This window comes from Protopterus annectens, chromosome 12.part0, assembly GCF_019279795.1.
Source record: "Protopterus annectens isolate FY-2018-M chromosome 12.part0, PAN1.0, whole genome shotgun sequence".
NCBI lineage: Eukaryota > Metazoa > Chordata > Ceratodontiformes > Protopteridae > Protopterus > Protopterus annectens.
Genome location: NC_056746.1, coordinates 423,747,822 through 423,772,667, shown reverse-complemented (window position 1 = coordinate 423,772,667; position 24,846 = coordinate 423,747,822). Strand labels below are relative to the sequence as shown.

At 46.5% G+C, this 24,846-nt stretch overlaps 1 protein-coding gene across 2 annotated transcripts in view; it reads right to left on the bottom strand.

Moving 5' to 3' along the window:
• Window positions 1–24,846, bottom strand: part of UBE2I (ubiquitin conjugating enzyme E2 I) — a 1,019,527-nt gene that overhangs the window by 840,934 nt on the left and 153,747 nt on the right. For both annotated transcript variants that reach the window (XM_044089535.1, XM_044089536.1), the window contains exon 2: window positions 8,804–8,952. The gene's annotated coding sequence lies outside the window, so the exon portion shown is untranslated. The remainder of the gene's footprint in view (window positions 1–8,803; window positions 8,953–24,846) is intronic.

Sequence of the window (24,846 nt, the reverse complement as noted above, 5' to 3'; positions counted from 1 at the left end):
CTTTTAGTTGAAGACTTCGGTTCTGAAACTCGAAAATGAAAATTTCAGAAGTCGGCCGACCGGCACTTGCTAACTGCTTCTGCTTTGGGCACCACACGGCAAGAAAGACTGATGTATGGTGTCAGCTGCATGTTTTATACTCCTGACGACTTGACGTCATGGAAGAAGGGACAGCAACCGATGCAGGACCCAAGACTTTGTTAATCAGGCCAACTGAGGGCTACTGCAAGCAGATAACCCAAATGTGATGACTGCAACAGTGAAACACGAAGAACATCTGCTCTACATCCATAAGTCATGCTACATCTAGTTCCTTCCAGTAGCTTCCAACTGACACAATCAGGTAGGCTGAACAGCATTGTGACAAAGGACTGTGTACAAGCCAATATGGAAGACTTAACACAATTATACAAGCCACAAAACATGGCAATACCTCCAAAAGGCAGAACGGACTCAAACGATTACATTAACTCATACACTTCCTTCATTCTCCAAGTACTCATCTGGCTAGAATGGCAAACCAGACTTCTAACCTGCAAAAGGCCAGTACAGCTAATGCCTGAAGGAGTACTTTCACAAAGCCTCCACAGCTTCAGACTTAAATCTAGCTTGCAACACCTCCTCAAGCTAGGTAAAACAAATGTCCAAGCACTTCTAACAGCTGCAGCTTCTTCAGTAAGAAAGGCTGACAGAAGCCAAGAGCTTTTGCCTTCTGGAAAATTTGCAACAAGCCAGCCATTTAGGAAGAAATTTTTGACAGTACCTGAAACGTTTGGAGTTGGCATAAATAATCAATTCCAGTTGCCTTCTAGAAGTGTGCAGTTCAGAAGCCACTATAAAACAAAAAATACTATAAAACAAAAAATACATTTCACATTTCTTGGGATTTGCCCATCACAAAGGTGTCATGCTCCAGGTGCAAGGCTGGTGGGGTGAGTGAACTTTAAAGTGACCAGTGGAGAAAATAAAGCTTTGGAGAAAATAAAGCTAAGCCATTTACTAGGGAATTAACTGAGCATCATGCCTGAAAGGAAGGAATGAAAGGACAAGTAGCTAGCCATATGTAGTACGCAAGTCTTCTCAACAAGTTACCAGTCCTGGAAAGCACCAACAGGTAGTACCATCCACAGTGGGCTCTGTCCAGTAACATGACATGTTCCAGTACCCCTTTGATGTAGTATCATAATAGATCTAATAAAAACAAGGGGACAAACTCAAACAGTGGAGGTGGCACCTCAGTAAATACCTGCAAAACTGAATCAGAAAAGGCAGTTTTGTTGCACCATGAAGTGAAAAGCCTGCTGGCAACTGTACTACTGCTGAAGAGCAGTGGTCAGTTGTGGGTTAACCCTGTTGTGCTGGTAAGGTAACTTGGCAGGCTACCAATATACAGTTACACACATTGTACATACACCAATGGCAATCCCAGGGGGACAGGTGGAATATTAAATGAGCTGGCCTTTGCCTGCTCAATACAGCCCAGGAGATTAGAAGACCAGTACATAGTTGAACTTGCAGGAGCCATCACCACTTTGATGTGAGGACTAGGGGCATCCCCTCCTGCCAACAATGTCCACACTGATTACAAAGTGGCCTAAAAGAGGAGTAAAGACAAAATGGGTAGGGCCTCCGCACATGTACAGGCTGGCTCTCTGACATCCTCAGTATGATTTCCAGGTTCTGCCGCTTTACATCTCACATGGGATATCCTACACAATGACTGGGAGTAAAAGATAAAATCAGCAAAAACAGGAATCCCGTGAGACAAGAGAAAGTACAGTTTTGTACCTACCATAAATGTAGATGTTAGAGTGTATATACTGCTGCAGTCATCACACTTGGGTTATCCTGCCGTCAGGCAGTCCCGCAGTTGGCCGAATCCCAAAGTCTTGGTCCGGCATCAGTTGTCGTCACTTCTTCCCTGACGTCAGTGCGACAGGGGGACAAAAGAGGCAGCCAACGCCATTTTCTTCAGTTTTTCTTGCCCCAGATGTCAGGTGCCCCCAACTAGGAAGGCAATACAAATAACTATGCAAAAATAACTTAGTAGATATACAATAGTACTAGCTGTTAGCAAATACACCATATAGACAAGCATCCAACAGATTGATGTACATGGAGTTATAACTAACACCCTGGTATGTAGAGGGGATGGTGGGAGGGTAACCTGGACTGCAGCAGTATATACACTCTTAACATCTACATTCATGGTAGGTACAAAACTGTACTATGTTCATAGTGTTATACTGCTGCAGTCATCACACTTGGGTTGAATCCCAAAGCTATGGAAGGGTGGCTGGTACTAAACTGGGTTAGGTGAAGCTAGGATGCCCTGCAGAACTGCAGTGGCAAAACCAGCTCTGGTTTTAGAGTATAATGGAAGGTGGTAGTGCTTGGTAAAGGTGTGCACTGAACTCAAGTAGCTGCCTCCAGAATGTCCTTTGTTGGAACCCCCCTGAGAAAGGCTGCTGAGGTTGCTGTAGCCCTGGTAGAATGGGACCCAATATTAACAGGCACTGCTTTCCCATGGTGCGAGTAGCAAAAGCGGATACAATGTGCTACCCATTTGGAGATGGTCTGTTTTGAAATAGCCTTTCCTTGTGAACCTGCAGCATAGGATACAGAGTTGGTCAGTTTTTCTGAAGGTCCTTGTCTTATCCAAATAGTAACGTAGCTGTCTGTGAAAGTCCAAAGAGTGAAGGAGTCTTTCTCCTTTATTCTGGGGGTTTGGATAAAAGGTGGGTAAATGAATGGTCTGATTCAAAGCCACACTACGAACTAACCCTACCTTTATGCCAAAGGTAGTATCCAAAAAGACTCTGTCCTGATGGAAAATGATGAAAGGTTCCACTGCCATAAGTGCCTGTAGTTCTGAGACCCTGCGTGCTGAGGTGATAGCCAGCAACAGAGCTGTTTTCCAGGACAAGTACTGTAGTTCTGCTGAGAAGGCTGGTTCGAAAGGAGGCAGTGTTAATTTTTCTAAAACGAAGTTGAGGTCCCAAGCTGGCGTTGGGGGTGTTCTGGGGGGTCTTATATTCTTAGCCCCTCTGAGAAACTGCCTTAAAGGGTGTGAGAATATGGGAGGATCCGTATTGTATTGAGCTGAAATGGCTGAAGCATGGATCTTAATGGATGAGAAAGAAAGGCCTTTGTGTAGCATCTCAGTCAAGTATTGCAGTATTTGAGGAATGTTTGGTATCCAAGGATTTTGGCCTTTAGCCTGGTTCCATGCACAAAATCTTTTCCGTAAGTTTCTCTGGTGCTGGGCCTCCTGGCCTCCAAAAAGACATTCCGGACGTCCTTTGAGAGAAGTGTTGATTGATGGTTCAAGGTATTCTCCATGCAGCTAAATTTAAAGTCCTGAGCTGACTGTGAAGGATCTGAGAGTTTTGCTGAGTCAACAGAAGTGGGAATTGAGGTAAGATCTATGGAGGGCTGTGAGTCAAGGTCCTTAGTAATGGGTACCAGTGCTGACTTGGCCAGTCCGGAGCAATGAGGATCATTTGTGGTCTCTCCGATCTGACTTTCAGTAATACCTTGGTCAAGAGAGGTAGTGATGGGAAGGCATAGACTGTCAATGCTGTCCAACTGAATGATAGGGCGTCCACTTTCCAGGCTAAGGAATGATAAGTCCTTGTGCAAAATTTCTGTAGTTGGCAATTGTTGGGGGAGGCAAATAGATCCATGTCTGGGCGTCCCCACCTTTGAATTATCATTGAAAATACTTGTGGGTGTAGTCTCCACTCGTGAGGATCTGCCAAATTTCTGCTCAATTAGTCTGCCAATATGTTTTCCTTTCCTGGCAGGAATTGTGCTTGCAGTTGTACTAAAGTCAATGCTGTGTTCCACAAGGTCATTGCCTGTCTGCATAAAGGGTAGGAGTGTGTTCCTCCATGTTTATGTACCACATAACTGTGGTGTTGTCTGTCCTTATTAGTAGTTGTCCTGGATGCAAGAGGTCCTTGAAGGCTGTTGGTGCATTTTGCACAGCTAGCATCTCCTTTTGGTTGATGTGTAGATGCATTTGTTTTGCAGACCATTTGCCCTGTATGCACTGTCCTGCCATGTGTGCTCCCCAGGCGTAGTCTGAAGAATCTGTTGTCATTGTTTGGTTTGCTGGAGGCAAGACAAAAGGAAGACCCTTGTTTATTTGACATGCTTGAGCCCACCATAGGAACTCTTTTTGAAGGCAGGGAATGAGAGGTATACTTGTTTCGAGGCTGTGCCTGTGTTGAGTCCATACACTTTTCAGGTACCATTGTAATTTCCTCATATGCAGCTTTACATGTGGAATTAGTTGAATGCAGGATGCCATGAACCACAATGCCTGCAGGATTTTCCTTGCAGTGAGCTGGGTAAAAGTTGCCATCTTTTTGAAGTATTGAGTCAGTTTTTGTCTGGCGTGAGATAAGCCATCTGGACCGTTGTATTTAAGCTGGCACCCAGGAATATTATGTCTTGTGAGGGTATTAGCTTTGACTTCTTTTTGTTTACTGTGTACCCTAGGCAACTTAGCAGCTTTGCTACAAATGCCAGATGCTGTAATAGAATGGCCTTGCTGTCCGCTTGGATCAGGCAGTCGTCCAGATATGGATAAATTTGTACTCCTCGTTGTCTGCAGTATGCAATTACTGATGCCAGGCATTTCATAAATACTCTGGGCGCAGTAGATAAGCCAAAGGGCAATGCAGAGAATTGATAAAGCGTTGTACCTGCCAAAAATATGAGGTATCTTCTGCAATCTTGTCTGATAGGGACATGCAGGTATGCCTCTGAGGTCCAACGTTACCAGCAAAGACTCCTTGCCCAGCATGGGAAGAAGCTGCTGTAGTGTGAGCATTTTGAATCTGGGTACCTCCAGGTATGTTTAGAATTGAGAGGTCTAAAATGGGTCTCCAGGCTTTGTCCTTTCTTGGAACTAGGAATAGTCTTGAGTAAAAACCTTGACCTTGCTCCTTTGTAGGTACCTTTTGAATTGCTTTCATATCCATGAGAGCTGAAATTTGCGTTTCTGCCTCTGCCCATTGGTTTGGAGGCAGACTTGGAATGCCTCTCATCCGTGGTAGTGTGAAAATGAAATCTGTATCCTCGGGTAATGATCTCCAGAACCCATTTGTCCTTTGTTATGATGCGCCAATTGTGTAAATAGAGCCAGTTTTCCTCCCAAAGGTGCTGCCAGGGCAATTTTGCTTGGCAGGCGAAGAGGGAAGTCATTGTGTTGGTTTCCTGAAGGGTTGAGATCTTTTGTCTCCACCTCTGAGTTGTATGCCATTGTCTAGGCCTGAAAGAACCTTGTGGCTGGCCTCTGCCCCTTGGGCGTCGGTACCTACCCCTTTGGGGTCTATCTGATGCAGGAAAGGACCAGTTTTTTGATGGCCAGTTTCTGCTGAAACGAGGAGGTTGTACCTGTAAAAAATCTTTAACTGTCTGCATAGATTTTGCCTTTTCTTCCATTTTCTTTAAAACTTCCTCTGCTTTGACACCAAATAACACATCTTTCTGCAATGGAGCATCCAATAACTTTGCTTTGACATGTTCTGGTAAGGCTTGCTCTTTTAGCCAAGCATGTCTACGTATTACAAATCCTGTGACAGCTGCTCTACATGAGGCTTCCAATGAATCAAAACCACACTGTAAGGTATGCTTTCCCACCTGTTCTGCTGCATGGAGCAAATCCTGCATCTCTTTGAAATCAGGTTGATCTGTCTGAGGGATCATTTTCTGCTTTAACTGTGTAATCAAGTACTGCTGGTATTTTAGCATGTGGAATTGGCAGTTTAAGGCCCTCATGGCCAAAGTGGCAGACGTATACACTTTCTTCCCCCATCTTTCTAATGCTCTGGAATCTCTTTCAGAAGGTAGTGGATTCTTAGCAGTAGAGGCCTTAACCCCCTTTTGGGACCCTGGGAAATGGTTTTGGGGTCTGCAACAGGGCTTTTATATAGAACCTTATGAGAATCAGGAACCCGGTAGTATCTGTCTGGTTTAGCTGGTGCAGGAGGTAAGGAATCTGGGTTTAGACTAGATTCAGTGTAAACATCATCCAAAATGTCTAAAACTGGAGGAATTGCAAGGGGTCTATGCTGTGGAAGAAAAAGAAACTCATGGAGTCTTTTCTTAGAGTCAGAATAATCTTGGACTTCCCAGTGGAAGTGTTCCCTCATGGTGTGTAGAGTTTCCCCAAAAGAGTAGTCTTCGGGGACAGAGGGAATGGACTCTTCAGCATCTGAGTCTTCATAAGGAGGGAAGGAATAATCCTGGTCCTCAGAGTTAGCTGAGGAAATGGATGCTTGGTCAGAGGAAGGATAATCTTCCTCCAGTCTAGGCCTTTTGTCAGGAGGGGGTTGGGAACCCCTGATAAGGGTAATTAAATCCTCAGCCATCTTAAGCATCTGTTTTTTAGGCATAGGGGCCTGTGGGGGGGGGGGTCTGTGGACCCAGTTTCCTAACTTTTAAGGGGGCTTTAAGTTTAGCATAAGACTTAGAGATAGTTGTCGGTTTGAAGACCCCTTCAGAAACCAAAGGCCTGTCCAAAATCTCCGGATCACAGTCAGGGTTGGCATCCGAGGGGTGAGAGGGAACCGGCTCTTGAGGCACAGCTGATTTGGTCTGGGAGGCCGTCAGAATTTCTAAATCAGCGGTAGTCAGGTGCTGCGTAGGCGCCTCGCTGAATACTGGAGAACCATCGGCAGGCCTTGCTGAGGCCTCTGTGTCTGGTCTTGGTTGTCTGTCCTTATCCTTGCATTTCTTAATCATTGCTGATGTCGGTTGCTCCGACGACATGCTATAGTTAAATTTTCTGTCAAAATAATGTCAGGCGAAATCTGCCCGACGCTTGATTGTACATTTGTTGTACCTACCACAAAACTTGACAACCAGAGACATTGTGGTCTGGGCCTAGGCAAGGAATACAATAAGAATGAAAATCCTTATGAGGTATTTGCTTCCCACAAGAAATGCAATTATTAACTTTGACATCGGTCTGAGGCAAGAAAAATTTCCCCAATGGGGTACTTAGCTTTAGTGAAGACTTCAGGCTGAAATTAGATTCGAAAATCTCAGGAGCTAGCCGACTGGCACTTGCGAACTGCTTCTGCTTCGGGCACCGCGCGGCAAGAAAGACTGAAGAAAATGGTGTTGGCTGCCTCATCTCCCTGTCGTACTGACGTCAGGGAAGAAGCGACGACAACAGACGCCGGACCAAGACTTTAGGATTCGGCCGACTGCGGGACCGCCTGACGGCAGGATAACCCAAGTGCGATGACTGCAGCAGTATAACACTATGAACAGTCAAGACGTGCTCTATTAGGCAGAGACAGCTGTAAGACTGAAATTAGCAATGGCTATCCAGTAAAAGGCTGGGCTACCAGTGTGGGTTGGACTTGCAGATACTAACACTGCCATGGGATTGAAAAAACACCCCTAATCCACAGTAAGGCACAGTGGACTGCAGGAAAAGCTAATCACACACACCGGTAAGGTCTCGCAATTTGAACAGTTCCCAGTGGTCTGAGACAGAATAAACACTTCCCAGTCACTGATGTAGTGTTGCCAATGTGAGCCACTAAGAATATTTCACCTTGAGACAAAGGAGCCTACCCATCAAGAGCGCCTTGACATACCTCACTGTGTAAAGTGGCCCAAAAAGTCAAATGGAGTTAACAGCTAATAGAAGAGGACATGATCAGCTGCAACTAAAACAGAACTGTACATCTACCACACGTTAAAGAAGCTGCTGGGGTCTGTGCTCACACTCGCGTGGATATTTACAGCAATACTTAGGTAAAATTATGTACAAACATCTATAGATTTTTGTCTACAAAATATATATCTGCAGGTGTATATATTTATGGGAGCGCTCAAAATCCTGAACACACACAGGATACCAACACTTAATATATTCCAGCACAAGTACATACAGAAACATATTACCCTTCAACTATATGCAGGGGGGGAAAGCCTCCCTGCACCCCCCACACCCCCTGCTACTTAAATACATAAACTCCAAAATTGCACTTCACCAAGTGTAATCTTGGAGTTGATACATTTAAGTAGCAGGGGATGTGGGAGTCACAGCCCCCCCACATGGGGGGGTGCCCGGGGCTTGCCCCCCCCTGCATATACTTGGAGGAGAGTAATATGGTTTGTGTTTCATTTGTTTCTGCATGTACTTGTGCTGGAATATAGTAGAAGTTGGTATCCTGTGTTACACACACAACTTGGAAATGCCACTCCACCCACACAATGTACAACACTACATTGGTGTTCTACCGGTTACAATGCAAAGCAGAATAGCACCTCAGTGCCAACTAATGCACTCTGGAATTAAACAGAACTAGTCCATGTTCAAAAGCACCCCATGCACAGTGACTCCCAGGCCCAGGTACAAGCAGCATTTGTTAGTCAGCAATTTTACACACTCACTGCCTACTCTAACCATTTTTACAAAGTGCGACTTTCCAGTATAAAAAATGGTCTGCAAGAAATTACGTTTCAAGTACTGTTAAGGAACAACTTGTTCCTAATACACAGACTGCACTCCAGGGTGGACATTTCAAGGAAGAGACCTTCCAGATGTAGGTGGGCTCTGAAGATGCCTTTCTAAAGACCTCTGGGGAGTCTTATTTTCCACTAAAGTCAAATTGCTGGGTACCATTTGCCTACATATGAAATTAATTTTTAACCCTATCAGCAGACAGCTGAGTGACTGAGTGAGAAAACACTACAGGTGTAAGCCTCTGGATATCCATCAGGTGTTTTTTTTACACAATGACGTTTAAACTTGCTGAAATTTATTCGTTACCGTCAGTTCTGATGCATCCAGTCAATTAGTCCGAACTGTAAACTCTTCTTCTCAGAGATGGCCTGGCAAGACGACAGTTCAGCATCAAACTTCCAAGTTGGAATTTTTTCAGAACCAGCACCTCAAGCCGCAAAAGCTTGCCAGAAACACTAAGGGGGGAAAAAAAGCAGAATTATAAAAACACTGAAGACTATGGAGGAAAGAGAAAATAGTGAAAAACAAGTCGTGTAGTTGAATTACGTGGCATCCATACAGACACGAGAATTGGACTGGTCACTTCTATACCTTTTCTAACCAGCAAGAATGCACCTGCTAATTTAAGCTCCTCCACTATCCCGTAAGTCCATACCTCCCCTGTGAAATTCCAAAATAAAAATGACCAGTACAAATCCCAGAGCAAGTAAGCATCAGAAAGAACCAGTGAAGCCTACAGCCAAGCCACCAGTGTCCGTAAAATCATATAAAACAGTAATATAAAAAAAGCATGCCACGAAGGCAGTATTTGCGAGAAAAAAAGTTATGTCCTTACCATAACGTTCCATGTGGAGTGTTCATCTCGCCTATGTTCTTGCACACTGGTTCGGAGCCGATCCTCGGCTCAGAGTCGGCAGCATCGCAAAGCTCTGCATCTCAGAGAAGCTAGAGACCAGACTATATCCCATAATCCTCCCTGCCATTACTCAGATCTAGTTTGCAAACAAACCAGACCGATAACCCAATACCTCAGGTGCAAGAACTACACACACTCTCAGGCATCCAGAGACACTCTCACCATAGTAAATAACTAAGGGTAGTAGCATATACCCCATGAGACACAGGACCATATACCCCAAAAGGGGTTAAGACATTTCAATCAGAATCTAGTCCTACCCGTTCTTCCAAAACACGTGGGGGGAGGGAGGGAATGCAAGAACAAAGGCGAGATGAACACTCCACATGGAACGTTATGGTAAGGACATAACTTCTTTATGCGAGTGTTCAATCTCGCAGTTTGTTCTTACACACGGGTAGCGTCCCTAGCTCAGTCACCCCGAGTGACTCAAGGAAGAACGTTCCTAAGCACAGTGGAACCAAAAGATGTCCCGTCTTTGGAGGCTTTGTCAACTCTACCACGTGGCTGCTGCACAAATCATGTCCAAAGGCAAGCGAGCTGCATGAGCCAAGGAAGTGGAAACGGATCTGGTAGAATGGGCCTTAGGTTTGGTAGGTAAGAACTGATTTGACTTAGAGTATACAAAGGCTATACAATCAGCAAGCCATTTAGATAATGTACGTTTTGTAATTGCCATGCCCTTTTTATTGTCTGCAAATAAGACAAAGAGCTGATCTGTCTTCCTGTAACTTTTAGTTCTATCCAAATAAAATCTTAACTGCCTGTGAACATCCAACTTGTGCAGCATATACTCCAACTTGTTAGTATGGTTCTTGAAGAAGGTAAGGAGTTCTATGGATTGGTTAATATTTGTGACGGAACATAACTTTGGAAGGAAAGATGGATTTGTACATAAAGAGACTATCTGGATGGAAAATCAAGTAAGGTGGTCTGACCGACAATGCTTGCAGCTCTGAAACTCTTCGAGCTGAAGTAACAGCCATGAGGAAAAGTGTCTTCCACGATAAGAACTTTAGGAGGCAGGACGAAGCAGGTTCGAAGGGTGGCAACAGGAGTTGACAGTAACAAATTTAAGCTCCATGGAAAGAAAGGCTTCCTGATGGGCGGCCGAAGATGGAAGGTTCCTTTCATAAAAGCCTTACAAAGTCTGAGAGACATAATGGGAGAACCTTCCTCACCAATATGGAAGTTCGATATGGCCGCCAACTGTACTCTTAGTGTGGAAGTAGAGGCTCCTTCGTGAGAGGATAGATAAAAATTCCAATACTTTATGTAGAGGAGCTACCAAGGGGTCTAAGTGTTTGCTAGACACCCAGTATACAAAACATTTCCATTTACTCCTGTAGAGTTTTGAAGTGGAAGCCTTATGAGAAGCAACCAGAATGTGTTGAACTGCCGGAGAAAGTAGATCAGAACTGGCTAGGCAGGGAAGTGGAGCAGCCAAGCTGCTAGTTTGAAGGACTGAAGAGACGGGTGAGAACTCCCAACGAATGGGTCAGTAGATCTGGTACTGGGTCCAGAATCCACGGTTCCTCTGTCTGATGGGCTCGAAGAAAGGGGAACCATAGCTGCCGAGGCCAGAATGGGGCTATGAGTATTATTGTCCTTTCCAGGTTCCTGACTTTCTGTAGAAATCTGGGAATCAAGGGAGTAGGTGGGAATGCATATAGGAGACAGAGGGGCCAATCGTGTATCAGTGCGTCCCTGGGGACATCCCCCGGAGGGGGTAGAAGGGCAAAGTAGCTTCTGCATTTTGCATTCAACGGGGAAGCAAATAGATCGCAGCAAGGCTGGCCCCATCTGCGGAAGATCTTTTCCGCCATCTGTGGATTGAGGAACCACTCGTGAGGTAACAGGACGGCTCTGCTCAACCTGCGCAATGATGCTGGATGACCCCGGGATGTGCGTTGCTATCAGAAAATGACCCATGGACTCTGCCCATTGCCAAATTCTCATGGCCTCTCTGCATAACGGGTAAGACCTGGTTCCCCCTTGCTTGTTTATGTACCAGACCACAGACATGTTGTCCGTCTGAATTGCTACCGTTCCTAGAGGTAAGAGGGCTTGGAAGTGTTGCAACGCCAGGAACACCGCCCCCAGCTCCAGAACATTTATGTACAGGCTGTACTCCATGTTGGGACCATTCTCCTTGGACTGTTCTTCCCTGAAATAGACCCCCCCACCCTATCAGAGAAGCGTCCGTGGTTATCGTGGCCGGACTGGGTAGAACAAATGGACGACCTATAGTGAGATCCTGACTGTACACCCACCATGAGAGATCTCATCTGCAAGAGTCTGTTATCAGAATCTCGTGCGCTAGGGGTAAGTGCTGGAATGACCACTGCACGAAAAGCAGCCATTGGAGGATCCTCATGTGTAATCTTCCCATAGGAACTGCGATCAGGGACGTTACCATTAGTCCCAAAACTTTCAACACCAGTTTGGCCAGGGCTTTCTTGCTCTGTAGTAGAAGAACCTGTTTGAGAGTTGATGCCCTTCTTGGAGGGAGCTTTAGCAGTGTTAATCGTGTATCTAGGTCTGCTCCGATGAATGAAATATGCTGTGAGGGCGATAAGCAAAACTTTTCGAAGTTTATCGAAATCCCTAGGTGGGAACAAAGGCAGACTGTGTAGTCACTGACTTGTATGAGGCGACGCTCGGTGGTAGCGGTGAGGAGCCAGTCGTCCAGATAGGGAAACACCTGGAATCCTTGTCGTCTCAAGTGAGACACAACTACTGCCATGCATTTGGTGAATACCCTGGGGGCTGAGGCGAGTCCAAAGGGCAGAGCTCAAAACTGAAAATGACTGGCTCCCAGCCGGAAGCGCAGGTGATCTCTGGACGGTCTTGGCCATCTTGATGTGGTAGTACGCGTCTTTGAGATCTATCGAGCACATCCAATCATCCTTCTGTAAAAATGGAAGGATCGATTGAAGCGTGACCATCCGGAACTTTTCCTTCTTCACGAAGGTGAAGAGATTGCTGAGATCTAAAATCGGTCTCCAGTCCCCTGTCTTTTTTGGAACTAAAAAGAACCTAGAGTAAGTTCCGGATCCTCTCTGGTCCGCTGGGACTGGTTGGATGACCAGTTTTTGAGCAGCTTTGAAATTTCTATTGCTGCTGGGCTTCCCAGATGGGGTGGCACATCTGGAAACCTTCTTTGCTGAGGTGGAGTTGATATGAAGGGGATTTTGTATCCTCTGGTTATAATGCTTTTTACCCAAGAATCCAAAGTAATATTTAGCCAGGCCTGTGGGTATAAAGCCAAGCGACCCCAGACTGCCTCCAGAGCAGGACAGCCGGGCCTCCATTCAGGAGTGCTGGAAAGGCTTCCCAGGGACGGTATTCCCTGTCGCCTTGGTTATGCGGACCCCCTCGGCCGCCGGGGCGGTGTCTTCCATTTCTACCCCCCACTCTGCCGCTGGAGGGGACATCACTCTGTGTGGCTTGGAAAGATCCCAGAGTCTTACGGAACCACATTTTCCCGCCTCGTTACCCTTTGGGGTACGGTCTAGTTGGAGCGAAAAAACAGACCCAACAGCAGACAGGGTCTTTCCCTCTTGCTCACACCGAGTCAGAGAGTCTCCTTCACCTTGGGCCTGAAGAGTGTGGCACCATCAAAGGGGGCGTTGGCAAAGGAAGACTTGAAGGCTTCCGCAAAGAAACACAGCCGCATCCAGGATTGTCTTCGAAGAGCAATCGCTGAAGCTGCAGCTCTACTCGAGCCTTCGGCCGCATACGAGATAAACCTCATGGATGAGTTTACTATGGAGATAAGGGTGTTAAGTTGTGCTCTTACCTTATCTGAAACAGCAGCATCTGTGTTACCCTGGAGGGTATCAGCTCCTTGATGAGTTGGTTTTACTTTAACAGTATTTAATGTTACATAAACTTGTGTTTCACACTAAATTGGCCTTGGTGGCTCGCTCCCCCCCCCCCAAACTTCTGTTTCCACGTTTTGGAGCCATTTGGCTTGTTTTTTGGTCCCTACAAATCACTCTGGATATGAACATTTGGATAGTGTTAGGTGGGTGGGTTGCTAGTGTCCAGACAGGCACCAGTTAAATCCAATGTTCTGGTAATTACACAGCCTGCACACTTAGTCTGGCCCAGTCATGACAAACTGATGGACAGAATTCCCAGTAGACCAAGGGTAGCCTAACACAAGTTTCAGTAAGAAGACTGAGGAGTCCAGAACTCTGGACAAGATCTCCAAGTAATATTTGGCAAATGTGCACAAAGTTGACCATGCAAGAAAAAGAAACTGCAAGAGGTGAGTGCTGGGGAAAAACTGCAGACAGTGTGCTCTGACAGCAACGATCTGACAAACAGATATCCATTTGGATAAGGTCGCCTTGCAACCTTTAATGCTGGAGAAAATGTTTACCTTTCCTGAAATCTGGTATTATCCGCTTTCTTTCTGAATCTTTCCAACAATGGGGATGGACAGATTCATTCAACATTTGATTGAGGCTACTTTGGGCATTAAAGTATTAGCCAGAAAAATACAGCTTTAAATAAAATAACCAAGGGGATTGAAGAAAATAAGGCCTGAAGCTTCTTTGGCACAAGTATACCAGAAGATGCATTTTGCCCAAGACAAATTTGTAGGTTCACAGGAGAGTATTAGGTTAGCTGTCCTTGCAGACAATTTTTAGGCCTAGCCAATTTCCCTTTTTACATTCAAAAGTAGCCATCACATTTGGTAAGGGAGATGCCTTACCCATCCCATGGTCAACTACATATTACCCTAATGAAAATAACTAATCATGAAACAGAAGTTTAGGGACACGTGCATGGGGCAAAGCATTTAGGAGTGGCCTCTAGAAAATTTAGCCCAATGCTGCCTCGTGTAATACTATTTCCCATACATAGATCCAAAATATGGACAGGGATGAACACGAGCCTGTTCTACAGCCCTGGTATTCTGAGATGTGCCAGTCCCACCAAAAACATTAGTTTTACGAGAAATTATCCAATGCCATTTGACTTGCTGACATGCAACAAATACATCATTACTGGGTTATCACTAGAGCCAGCTGGTTCAAAGAGAAACAGTTTCCCCAGAACACAACTTAAATCCCCCACGGGCAAGTAGGACAAGCTAAAGGTCCTCTAGAATAAAAATTACTTTCACAACAGGAGTTTTATGCTTCGCCTCACAAATTTTTCAAACTGCTGTAATCTTATCACATTCATACTAGTTCCCTTAAGTTTGCCAGAACTTGTCTGTTTGGGTAATTTTTTTAATAACTGGCTAAATGCACTGGCTGGATGTCAGCACAAAAGAAACTGAGAATCTGAAAGAAAAAAAAAAATCACAAAAGGAGACTAGAAAACACAGACAGGGAAGAAAGTACAGTTCTGTACACTTGCCATAAATGTAGATGTTTCAGTGATGCAGTCATCACATTTGGGGTTATCCCTGCCAGGGTAGCCCTTGGCTAGCCTGAATACCAGAGACTTAGTATTTCTGCATCGGTTGCCGTCGCTTGAAGACCGACATCAGGTCATCAGTGGTATGAAGGCAGCAGACGCCATTACATCAGTTTTTATTGCCCTAACCGGTCAGGAGCCCCCAAGATAGGAGGCCAGGCTCCGGTGGCAGAAGCCCACCAGTGGAACACCAGTATGTCCCTTGTAAGGAAAGAACAAGAAAGGTAAAGAAAAAAAGGGGAGTGGGGCAAGACTGCTATACAGTGAATACACCAATATCTATATGTACACAACTGTACTATGTTCGTGTTTTCATTGTTGCAAGTCATCACATTTGGGTAGACTCCCAAAGCTGAGGAAAAGGGTGGAGGCAGTCAAGGAAACTAGGGGCTGGCTAGGATGCCCTGCAAGACTGCAGAGGCAAACCCTGCCCTGGATTTGGAAAAGATAGGCAGGTGGTAATGTTTGGTGTAGGTGTGAACAGATGTCCAGGTGGCAACCTCCAGGATGTCCCAGTTGGGGACTCCTCTGAGGAAAGCTGCAGAGGTGGAGGCTGCTCTGGAGGAGTGAGTCCTGACCCCATTGGGGGGAGGCTTTCAGTGTTGTTTGGAGCAGAAATGGATGTAGTGTGCTATCCATTTGGAGAATGCTTTGCCCTCTGCCCCTGCAGCAAAGCTAACCTGCAATTGATCAGACTTTCTGAAGGATTTAGTCCTGTCTAGATGGAATCTGAGCTGCCTATGCACATCTAGAGAGTGCAGGATCCTTTCCCCCTTGTTCTGTGGGTTAGGGAAAAAGGTGGGCAAATGAATGGATTGGTTGGGAGCCACACTGGGCACTACCTTGGGCATGAAGGATGGGCGAGTCCTGAGGGATACCTTGTCAGCATGGAAGACGAAGGGTTCCACAGCCATGAGTGCTTGCAGCTCGGAGACCCTTCCGGCTGAAGTGATGGCCAGAAGGAAAGCTGTCTTCCAGGAGAGAAATTTTAGCTCTGCTGAAGAGGCAGGTTCTAAATGGGGGGGGGGGGGGGTTTGAGCTTTTCCAACACAAAGTTAAGGTCCTATGGTGGGGATGGTGCTCTTCTGTGTGGCCTGATGTTGCTAGCGTCTCTTACGGGCTGTTTGATCAAAGGGTGTGAGAAAAGGGGCTGCTCAGTGGGAAAATGAGCAGATATAGCATAGGCATGAATTTTAATAGAGGAAAAGGAGAGTCTACTGTGTAGCAGATCAGCTAAGTAATCCAGGATGAGAGGGAGGGCTGTGTCATATTGGCTCCCTTAGGCTTACCCGAATCCAGGTGCAGAACCTTTTCCATTTGTCAGCACAAGACTTCCTAGTGCTAGGGTGTCCAGCCTAACGTATAACATAGAGAACCAGTTTTGCTGAGGTTGTCAGATTGATCAGGGGTTAGAGAATAAGCCAAGCTACAAAAATGAGTGTCTGCAATCAGAGGATGCATGAATGCCCCTTCCCTCTGGGTCAGGTGGTTTGGAATCAGAGTGAGATGCCAAGGTGGCAGAGGGAACAGGCTGCGCAGCAAGGGGTACCAGTGCCAGCAAGGCCAGTCTGGAGCTATAAGACTTGCCCTTAGTTTTTCCTCCTTTATTTTGAGCAGTACCCTGGGGATGAGAGGTAGTGGAGAAAAGGCAGACAGAGTGACCCAGGGGAAGGACAGGGCACCGCTTTCCAAGCCATGCTGTGATGCTGCCTGGTGCAGAACCTGCTGAGCTGATGGTTGGTGTGGGAAGCAGAGGTCAACCTTCAGGATGCCCCATTTCTGAGTTATTAGGACAAAGGTTCTTCTGTTGAGCTGCCACTCGTGCGGGTCCAGAAGATTTCTGCTGAAGTGGTCCGCCAGAGAGTTGAGAGAACCCGGTACGAATTGTGCCAACAGGTGGAGTTGCATGGTAGAGGTTGTGTGCCAAAGGGTCATGGCCAGCCTGCACAGATGGTAGGACAAGTCCTTCCCTGCTTGTTGATGTACCACATCACAGTTGTGTTGTCCGTTTTGATAAGGAGAGCTCTTGGGGAGAGAAGGGGCTTGAAAGCTATAAAGGCGTGCTGGACAGCTATGATCTCTTTTTGGTTGATGTGCAAATGGATTTGCTGTGGACTCCATTGACCCTGTATGCACCTGCCATCCATGGGTTGAGGGTCTGGACAGTGTGGGGTGTTGAGAAAGGTAGACCTTTAAGGGAGCATGCTGTTGTCCACCAAAGAAAATCTTTTCTGAGGCAAGGTATTATAGGAACAAGTCTCCAGGTCTTGAGTGTTAACACCAAATGCTTTTTAGATACCATTGAAGTTTCCTCATATGCAATCTGGCATATAGAATGAGTAGAATGCAAGATGCCATGAACCCCAGAGCTTGCAGGATTTTCCTTGCAGACACTTGGGGTCTGGTGGCTAGTTGAGAGAAGTAGGCCATCAGGAAGGTTTGCTTTTCTGGTGTAAGGAATGCCATCTGGGATGCTGTGTCCAGGCTTGCTCCCAGGAATATAATCCTTTGTGTAGTTACCTGCTTGGATTTCTTTTCAGGGATTGTGTACCCCAGGGAGGTTAGTAGGGACTTTACAAAGGCCAGGTGCTTGAGCAACTATTCCTATCTGACCGAATTAGGCAAGTCATTTAAGTATAGGTAAATCTGGATATTCCTTTGCCTGCCAAAGGCACTGACCGGAGCCAGACATTTTGTGAAATCTTTGGGAGCAGTAGATGAGCCAAAGGGAAGCCCAGAGAACTGAAAGTGCCGAGATCCTGCCCTGAAACAGAGATTTCCTGCATGATTCCCTGACAGGAATGTGGAGGTAAGCCTCCTTTAAGCCTAGGGTGGCTAGCTAAGCATCCTTGGAGAGCATGGGTAGCAGCTGCTGGAGGGTGTGCATTTTGAATTTGGGGATCACCAGGAAGGAGTTTAGAATGGATAGACAGGATGGGGTGCCAGGTGCCCTCTTTCCTGGGTACCAGAAAAAGCCTGGAGTAGAAACCTTGGCCTTTGTTCTGCAGGAACATGCTCTACTGCCCTCATGGAGAGCAGGGAAAGGACTTGCTTGTGCACCTCTACCCACTGGTTTTGAGGTAGATCTGGGAACCCTTTTGGAGTTGGGTGTGGAAAGAAAATTCGTATCCCTGGGACACTAGGTTGAGAACGGTGGCCCAGGAGTTTGCATGAAAGGAGAGCTTTCCTCCTAGGGGTAAGTGGAGGTGGGCAGAGGGGGTGGGGGAGGAGTCTCATTGACAGTTCTTACCATAAGGGGGTGGCTTAAAACTCCCTGGGTTTTGAAGTGGAGGTAAGTTCACGGATTAGATCGCTGCATTCCCTGTGGCGGCTGTCTAGAGGGGTCTGGCTTCCCAGGGTCTGGGCTGAGCTGACTTGGGGGGGGGGGGCATGAAAGGACCAGTGCTTGCAGGGACAATGCCTGCTGAACCTGGGTGGCTGGGCCTGTATATAAAAGAAATCCTTAACTGTCTGCATAGATTTTGCTTTTTCTTCCACCCTTAAGACCTCTTCTGCCTCAGTGCCAAATAAGTTGTCTTTGTGCAAGGGGGCATCCAACAGTTTAGATTTAATATGGTAGCTTTTATATGACTGCAAGATTTAAACATGGTCTGGCAAGGGCTGTTCCTTAAGCCATGCATGTCTTCAGAGGACAAAACTGGTGACTGCTGCCCTGCAAGAAGCTTCTAGGGCATCAAAACCACAGTGCAAGGTGCGTTTAGTTACTTGACTTGCAGAATGCATTAACTCTCAACTCCTTTAGATTGTGCACAAGCAGGAAAGGAAGACATTTTTGTTTGAGGAGTTCCAGGGTATGTTGTTGAAATTTTAGTATATGGAACTGACAGTTTGATCGTAAGAGTAGCTGAGGTGCATACTTTTTTTATGCAATCTGTCTAGTTCTCGTGAATCCCTGTCTGAGAGGGAGGGATTCTTGGCAGAGGTTGCTTCAATTCCTTTAGGCCCTTGAGAAATTACCTCAGGGTCAGCAGCAGGATTTTTAAAAAGAAACTTGTGAGTCAGGGACTCCAATACCAATCTGGTTTTCTGGGTGCAGGAGAGTGTCAGGAGTCAAGCTGGATTCCAGGAAATCATCCTCCACAACATCCAGGACTGGGGGGGGTTGGCCAAGCGTCTGTGCTGTTGAAGATCCAATTCCTAGAGTCTCTTTAGACGGATGATCGTCCTGACTTTCCCATTGAAAATGCTCCCTTGAAAGGTGTGAAGGGTTTCCGCAAAGGAAAAATCATAACCTGGGCCTAAGAAACACTGTAGTTTTCAAAAGAACAGTAGTCACTAAAGAAGTAGCCCGTCGAGAATCAGTTGTGCAAAGGCCTTCCTCAGAAGCCAGTGCCTGCTCAGTGGCTCCGGACCCATCCAAGATGGAGAAGACCGCAGGATCTTTAGTCAGGGAGTTTTGCGGCATACCGGACCCAGAAAGGGTCTCGGTAGTGGCCTGCGAATCCACAAAGTCTGGCATCAGTGGCTGGGAAAGCACTTCACGAGGACTGGAGAATTTACGACTAGCTTAACAGGAGTTGTCGGTAGGTTTGGACCTATGCAGTCTGTCTTTAGCTGTACGTTTCTTTCAGATGTGCTGTCTGATGGCTTACCGAAGCCATATATGATCGGAATTAGAGGATTTAAGCGAAAATATCTAGCTACAATAAAGGCCCAAACGACATATCGTTCTGGCATTGAACAAAGCACAGAAGTGACAGCGGGGGACGTCGTGGCCTGGGCCTAAGCAAGTGACGCCGTAAGAATTGAAGTCTCAGTGTGGTATTTGCTTTCCACAGGTGAAACAATTAACTTTTTCTGACATTGGTTAGTGCAAGAAAAAAAGATCCCCAATGGGGTATTTGGCTTTAGAAGACTTCAGCTTCAGTTTGGAAGATGAAACTCAGGTAGCAGCTGACCGGTACTTGTGCGAACTGCTTCGGGCTCCACGGTAAGAAAGACTGATGTAATGGCGTCGGTTGCCTTACCTTTATACTACTGACAACCTGACATCAGTCCTGGAGGGACAGCAGACAAATATTAAGCCTCTGGTATTCGGGATGGCCAAGGCCCACCCTGGCAGGGATAACCCAAATGTGAATAAACGTGTTCTTCACATTTCACAGTTGTAGTAATCAGAGGGTGTGAAAAAAAAACAAAAAAAAAAACCACAGAACAAAAAAGGCTGCTCAGTGGGAAAATTAGCAGAAGCATGAATCTTTAGAGAGGAGGAGAGACACCACTGTATAGTAGGTCAGCTAAGTAATCCAGGATGAGAGGGATGGATGGCAGTGACATACTGCCCCCCTTATCCTGGATCCAGGTCCAAAACCTTTTCCATTTATCTGCACAAAACATTCTGGTGCTAGGTTATCTGGCCTCTCTGATAACATCCAGAACCTGTTTACTGAGGATGGCAAGATTGGTCAGGGGTTAAGGTACAAGCCAAGCTGCCAAATTGAGTGTCTGCAATTGGGGGTGCATTGATTCCCTTTCCCTCTGGGTTGGGAGGTTTGGAATCTGAGGAAGATTCCGTGGAGGCAACGGGGACAGGCTGCACAGCAAGGGGTACCAGTGGTGTCTGGGCCAGTTTGGAACTATGAGAATGGTTCTTGGTTTTTCCTCCCTTATTCTCATTAGCACCCTGGGAATAAAAGGTAGGGGAGGAAAGGCATAGACTGAGAGGTGTACCCAGGGGAAGGACAGGGCATCCACTTTCCAAGCCATGCAGTGATGCTCCCTGGTGCAGAATTTGCCGATCTTATGGTTGGTGTGGGAGGCAGAGGTCGACCGCTGGGGTTCCCCATTTTGGAGTTATTAGATGTTTCTGTTGAGCTCCCACTCATGGGAGTCCAAGAGCTTTCTGCTTAATTGGTCTGCCAGGGAGATGAGAGAGCCTGGCAGGTATTGTGTTAACAGTTGTACCTGCATGGAAGAGGCTGTGAACCAAAGGGTCATGGCCAGCCTGCACAGCGGGTAGGAGCGAGTCCCTCCCTGCTTGTTGATGTACCACATCACAGTAGTGTTGTCTGCTTTGATCAGGAAAACCCCCTGGAGAGAGAAGGGGTTTCAAAGCCATTAAGGCCTTCTGCACAGCCATCATCTCTTTTGGAGTGATGTGCAGGAGGAGATGCTGGGGGTTCCATCGGCCCTGTATGCACCTGCCATCCACGTGTGCACCCCAAGTGCAGTCAAAGTCTGTGATGAGGGTCTGGGTGGCGGGGTGTGGGGAGAAAGGCAGTCCCTTGTTGTGGGAGCAGGCTGTTGCCCAAATAAATTCCTTCCTCAGGCAAGGAATAATAGGCAAAAGAGTTTTCAGGTCTTGAGAGAGAGTGTTGACACCAAAGGGTCTTTAAGTACCACTGAAGTTTCCTCATATGCAGTTTGGCACATGGAATGAGGAGTATGCAAGAGGCCATGAACCCCAGAGATTGCAGGATTTTCCTTGCAGAAAGCTGGGGCCTGGTGGCCAGTTAAGAGAAGTAAGCCAATAGGAAAATTTGTTTCTCTGGTGTAAGGCATGCCATCTGGGATGCTGTGTCCAGACATGCTCCTAGGTAGAGTATCCTTTTGGTGGGTACCAGTTTGGATTTCTTTTTGTCGATTGTGTACCCTAGGGAGGTTAGTAGGTCCTTTATAAAGGCCAGGTCTTTGAGTAGCTTTTCCTGGCTGTCTGCCTGAATAAGGCAGTCGTCTAAGTAGGGGTAAATTTGAATACTTCTTGGTCTGCAAAAGGCAATGGCCGGAGACAGGCATTTTGTGAAAACTCTGGGAGAAGTAGATAAGCCAAAGGGATGTGCAAAGAACTGAATGTTTACATCCTGCCCTGAAGCAGAGATATTTTCTGCAGGAGTCCCTGATAGGGATGTGGAGGTAGGCCACTTGGGTCCAGGGTGGCTAGCCAGGCGTCCTTGGAAAGCATAGGTAGCAGCTGCTGGAGGGTGTGCATTTTGAATTTTGGGTGCCAGGTGCCCTCTTTTCTGGGCACTAGAAAAAAAGTCTGGAGTAGAAGCCTGGGCCTATCTGCTCTACAGGAACGTACTCTACTGGCCCCAAGGAGAGCAGGGAAATGATTTGCTTTTGAGCCTCTGCCCACTGATTTGCTAGCAGATCTGGCAACCTTTTTGGGGTTGGAAGGGTGTGGATGGAGAATCTGTAGCTTGAGGCAATGTTCAGAACCCATTGGTCCTTGGTAATAGTGGCCCAGGTGCTAGAGTGAAAGGACAGTTTCCCTCCTAGGGGTATGTGAAGGTGGGCAGAGGCGAGGTCGTGAGGTGGCGAATCATTGTGAGTTCTTACCATAAGGGGGTGGCATAGAACTCCCTGGTTTTAAAGTGGAGGTAGTCCACTTCTTAAATCACTGCAACCCCTAGGGCTGCTGTCTGGGGGGGGGGGGGTCTGTTTCCACAGGGTCTAGGCTAGCCCCTTCCACTCTGAGCAGGAAAGGACCAGTACTTGGAGGGAAAATGCCTGCTGAACCTTGGGGGCTGGACCTGTAAGAAATCTAAGAGTCTACATAGATTTGTTTTTTTAAGACCTCTTCTGCTTTAGTGCCAAATAAGTGGTCTTTGTGCAAGGGTTAATCCAACAATTTTTATTAGGTGGTCTGGCAGGGGTTGTTCCTTAAGCCATGCATGTCTTCAAATGACAGATCCTGTGACTGCTGCCCTGCAAGAAGCTTCTAGGGCATCAAAGCCACAGTGCAAAGTGTGTTTAGTCACTTGACCAGCAGAATGTATCAAGTCCTGTAAATCTTTACATTCTGCCCATGCAGAAAAGGAGGAAATATTTTGTTTATGAAGTTCCAATGTATGTTGCGGATACTTAAGCATATGGAACTGGCAATTTAGTGCCCTAATAGCAAGAGTAGCTGAGGTGTATTCCAGTGCTCGGGAATCCCTGTCTGAGGGGGTGGGATTCATAGCAGAGGTTGCTTTAATCCCTTTAGGCCCTCGAGTAATGACCTCGGTCAGCTGCTGGATTTTTAAAAAAATATTTGTGCGAGTCAGGGACTCAGTAGTACCAGTCTGGTTAATCTAGGACTTGGGGGATGGCCAAGGGCCTGCGTTGTGGAAGGTTGGCCTGCGTTGTGGAAGGTCCAGGAAAGTACAGTTTTGTACCTACCATAAATGTAGATGTCCGAACTGGATAGCATCTGCAGTCATAACAACTGGGTTGTCCTGTCGTTAGGCAGCCCTTCGGTCGGCCGGATTCCAAAGTCCGGGTCCGGCTTCGGCTGATGTCGCACTTCACCCGACGTCATCTCTGCTGGTCTTCGGGTATAAAGGCATCAGCCGACGCCATTTTCTTCAGTGTTTCTTGCCCAGGATGCCAGTTGCCCTCTTGGAAGGCTAAATTTTGGGTAAAAATGCCAATGTTTCCCAAAGGATAGAAGGCAAACACAAAAAATAAGCATGTATGTACATATATACAAACAAATACACCATAAGAGACTCCCCCCCCACCAGCTAGCTATTAGGAGGGTAAATACCCTAGGAGTACCACAGAGGGGAAGGAGGGAGGGTAATCCTGACTGCAGATGCTATCCAGTTCGGACATCCACATTTATGGTAGGTACAAAACTGTACTATGTCCTTCATGGATGCATCTGCAGTCATAACAACTGGGTAGAATACCATAGCCAACTAGCGCAGGAGGAAGAATAGATTATGGTGTGGTTAGGATCCCTTGCAGTACAGCAGTGGCAAACCCTGCTCGGGATCTGGAATACAGAGGTAAATTATAATGCTTGGCAAATCTATGCACGGAGGTCCAAGTAGCCGCCTCAATAATGTCCTTGGTTGCCACTCCTCGTAAGAAGGCTGTGGTAGTGGCTGTTGCTCTTGTAGAATGAGGTCGTATGTTCTGTGGAATTGGTTTTCCATGGAAGGAGTAACAGAATCGTATGCAATTTCCTATCCATTTGGAGATTGTCTGTTTGGAAATTGCTTTTCCTTCCCTTCCTGTTGCATAGGCTACAAAAAGCTGGTCAGTTTTTCTGTTACCTGTTGTTCTGTCCAGGTAGTAGCGTAGCTGTCTGTGTACATCCAAGGTATGCAGCATTCTTTCCCTCTGTTTTGTGGGTTGGGGAAGAAGGTAGGTAGGTGGATTGCCTGGTTTAGGGACACTCTGGATACCACCTTAGGCATAAATGTAGGATTAGTCCTCATGGACACTCTGTCTTGGTGGAAGATTAGGAAGGGTTGTACTGCCATTAAGTTCAGAAACCCTCCTTGCTGAGGTTATTGCCAGTAGGAAAGCAGTTTTCCATGAAAGATGCTGTAGGTCTGCTGTTGCTGCTGGTTCAAAAGGTGCGAGTGTCAACTTTTCTAGCACAAAGTTCAAATCCCAAGCTGGCAGTGGTGGTTTCCTAGGAGGTTTTACATTCTTGATCCCTCTGAGGAACTGCCTGAGTAGAGGATGTGAGAAGACAGGTGGATCAAAGCTGTATTCTGCTGAAATAGCTGATGCATGTATCTTGATGGAGGAATAGGACAGGCCTGTATGTAGAAGCTCTGCCAAGTACTCCAGAATGTTAGCCATATCTATATTCGACACATCCTTCCCTCTTTCAGCACTCCAAATGACAAACCTTTTCCATTTCCCTGCATAGTTCCTTCTTGTTGAAGGTCTGCGGGCTTCAAGGATAATGTCTTTAACCCTTTGGGAGGTATCTGGAATAGTTGCTGCTATGTGATGTGCCATGCAGTCAGCTGCAACGTTTTTAGGTTTGGATGCATGATGCTGTAGTTGTTCTGAGTTAACATCAAAGGCATCAGGGGTATTGACCACATTTTGTCCCGAGACATGCTCCTCAGCAATGGGTACCAGTGTTGTCTTGGCCAGTTTGGAGCTATCAGGATTATCCTTGGACGTTCCTCCTTGATTTTTAGTAATACCTTGTGTATCAAGGGAAGAGGTGGGAATGCATATGCTGTCAGGCCTTTCCAGCTGAAGGAGAGCGAATCCACTTTAGATGCAAGTGGATGGAATG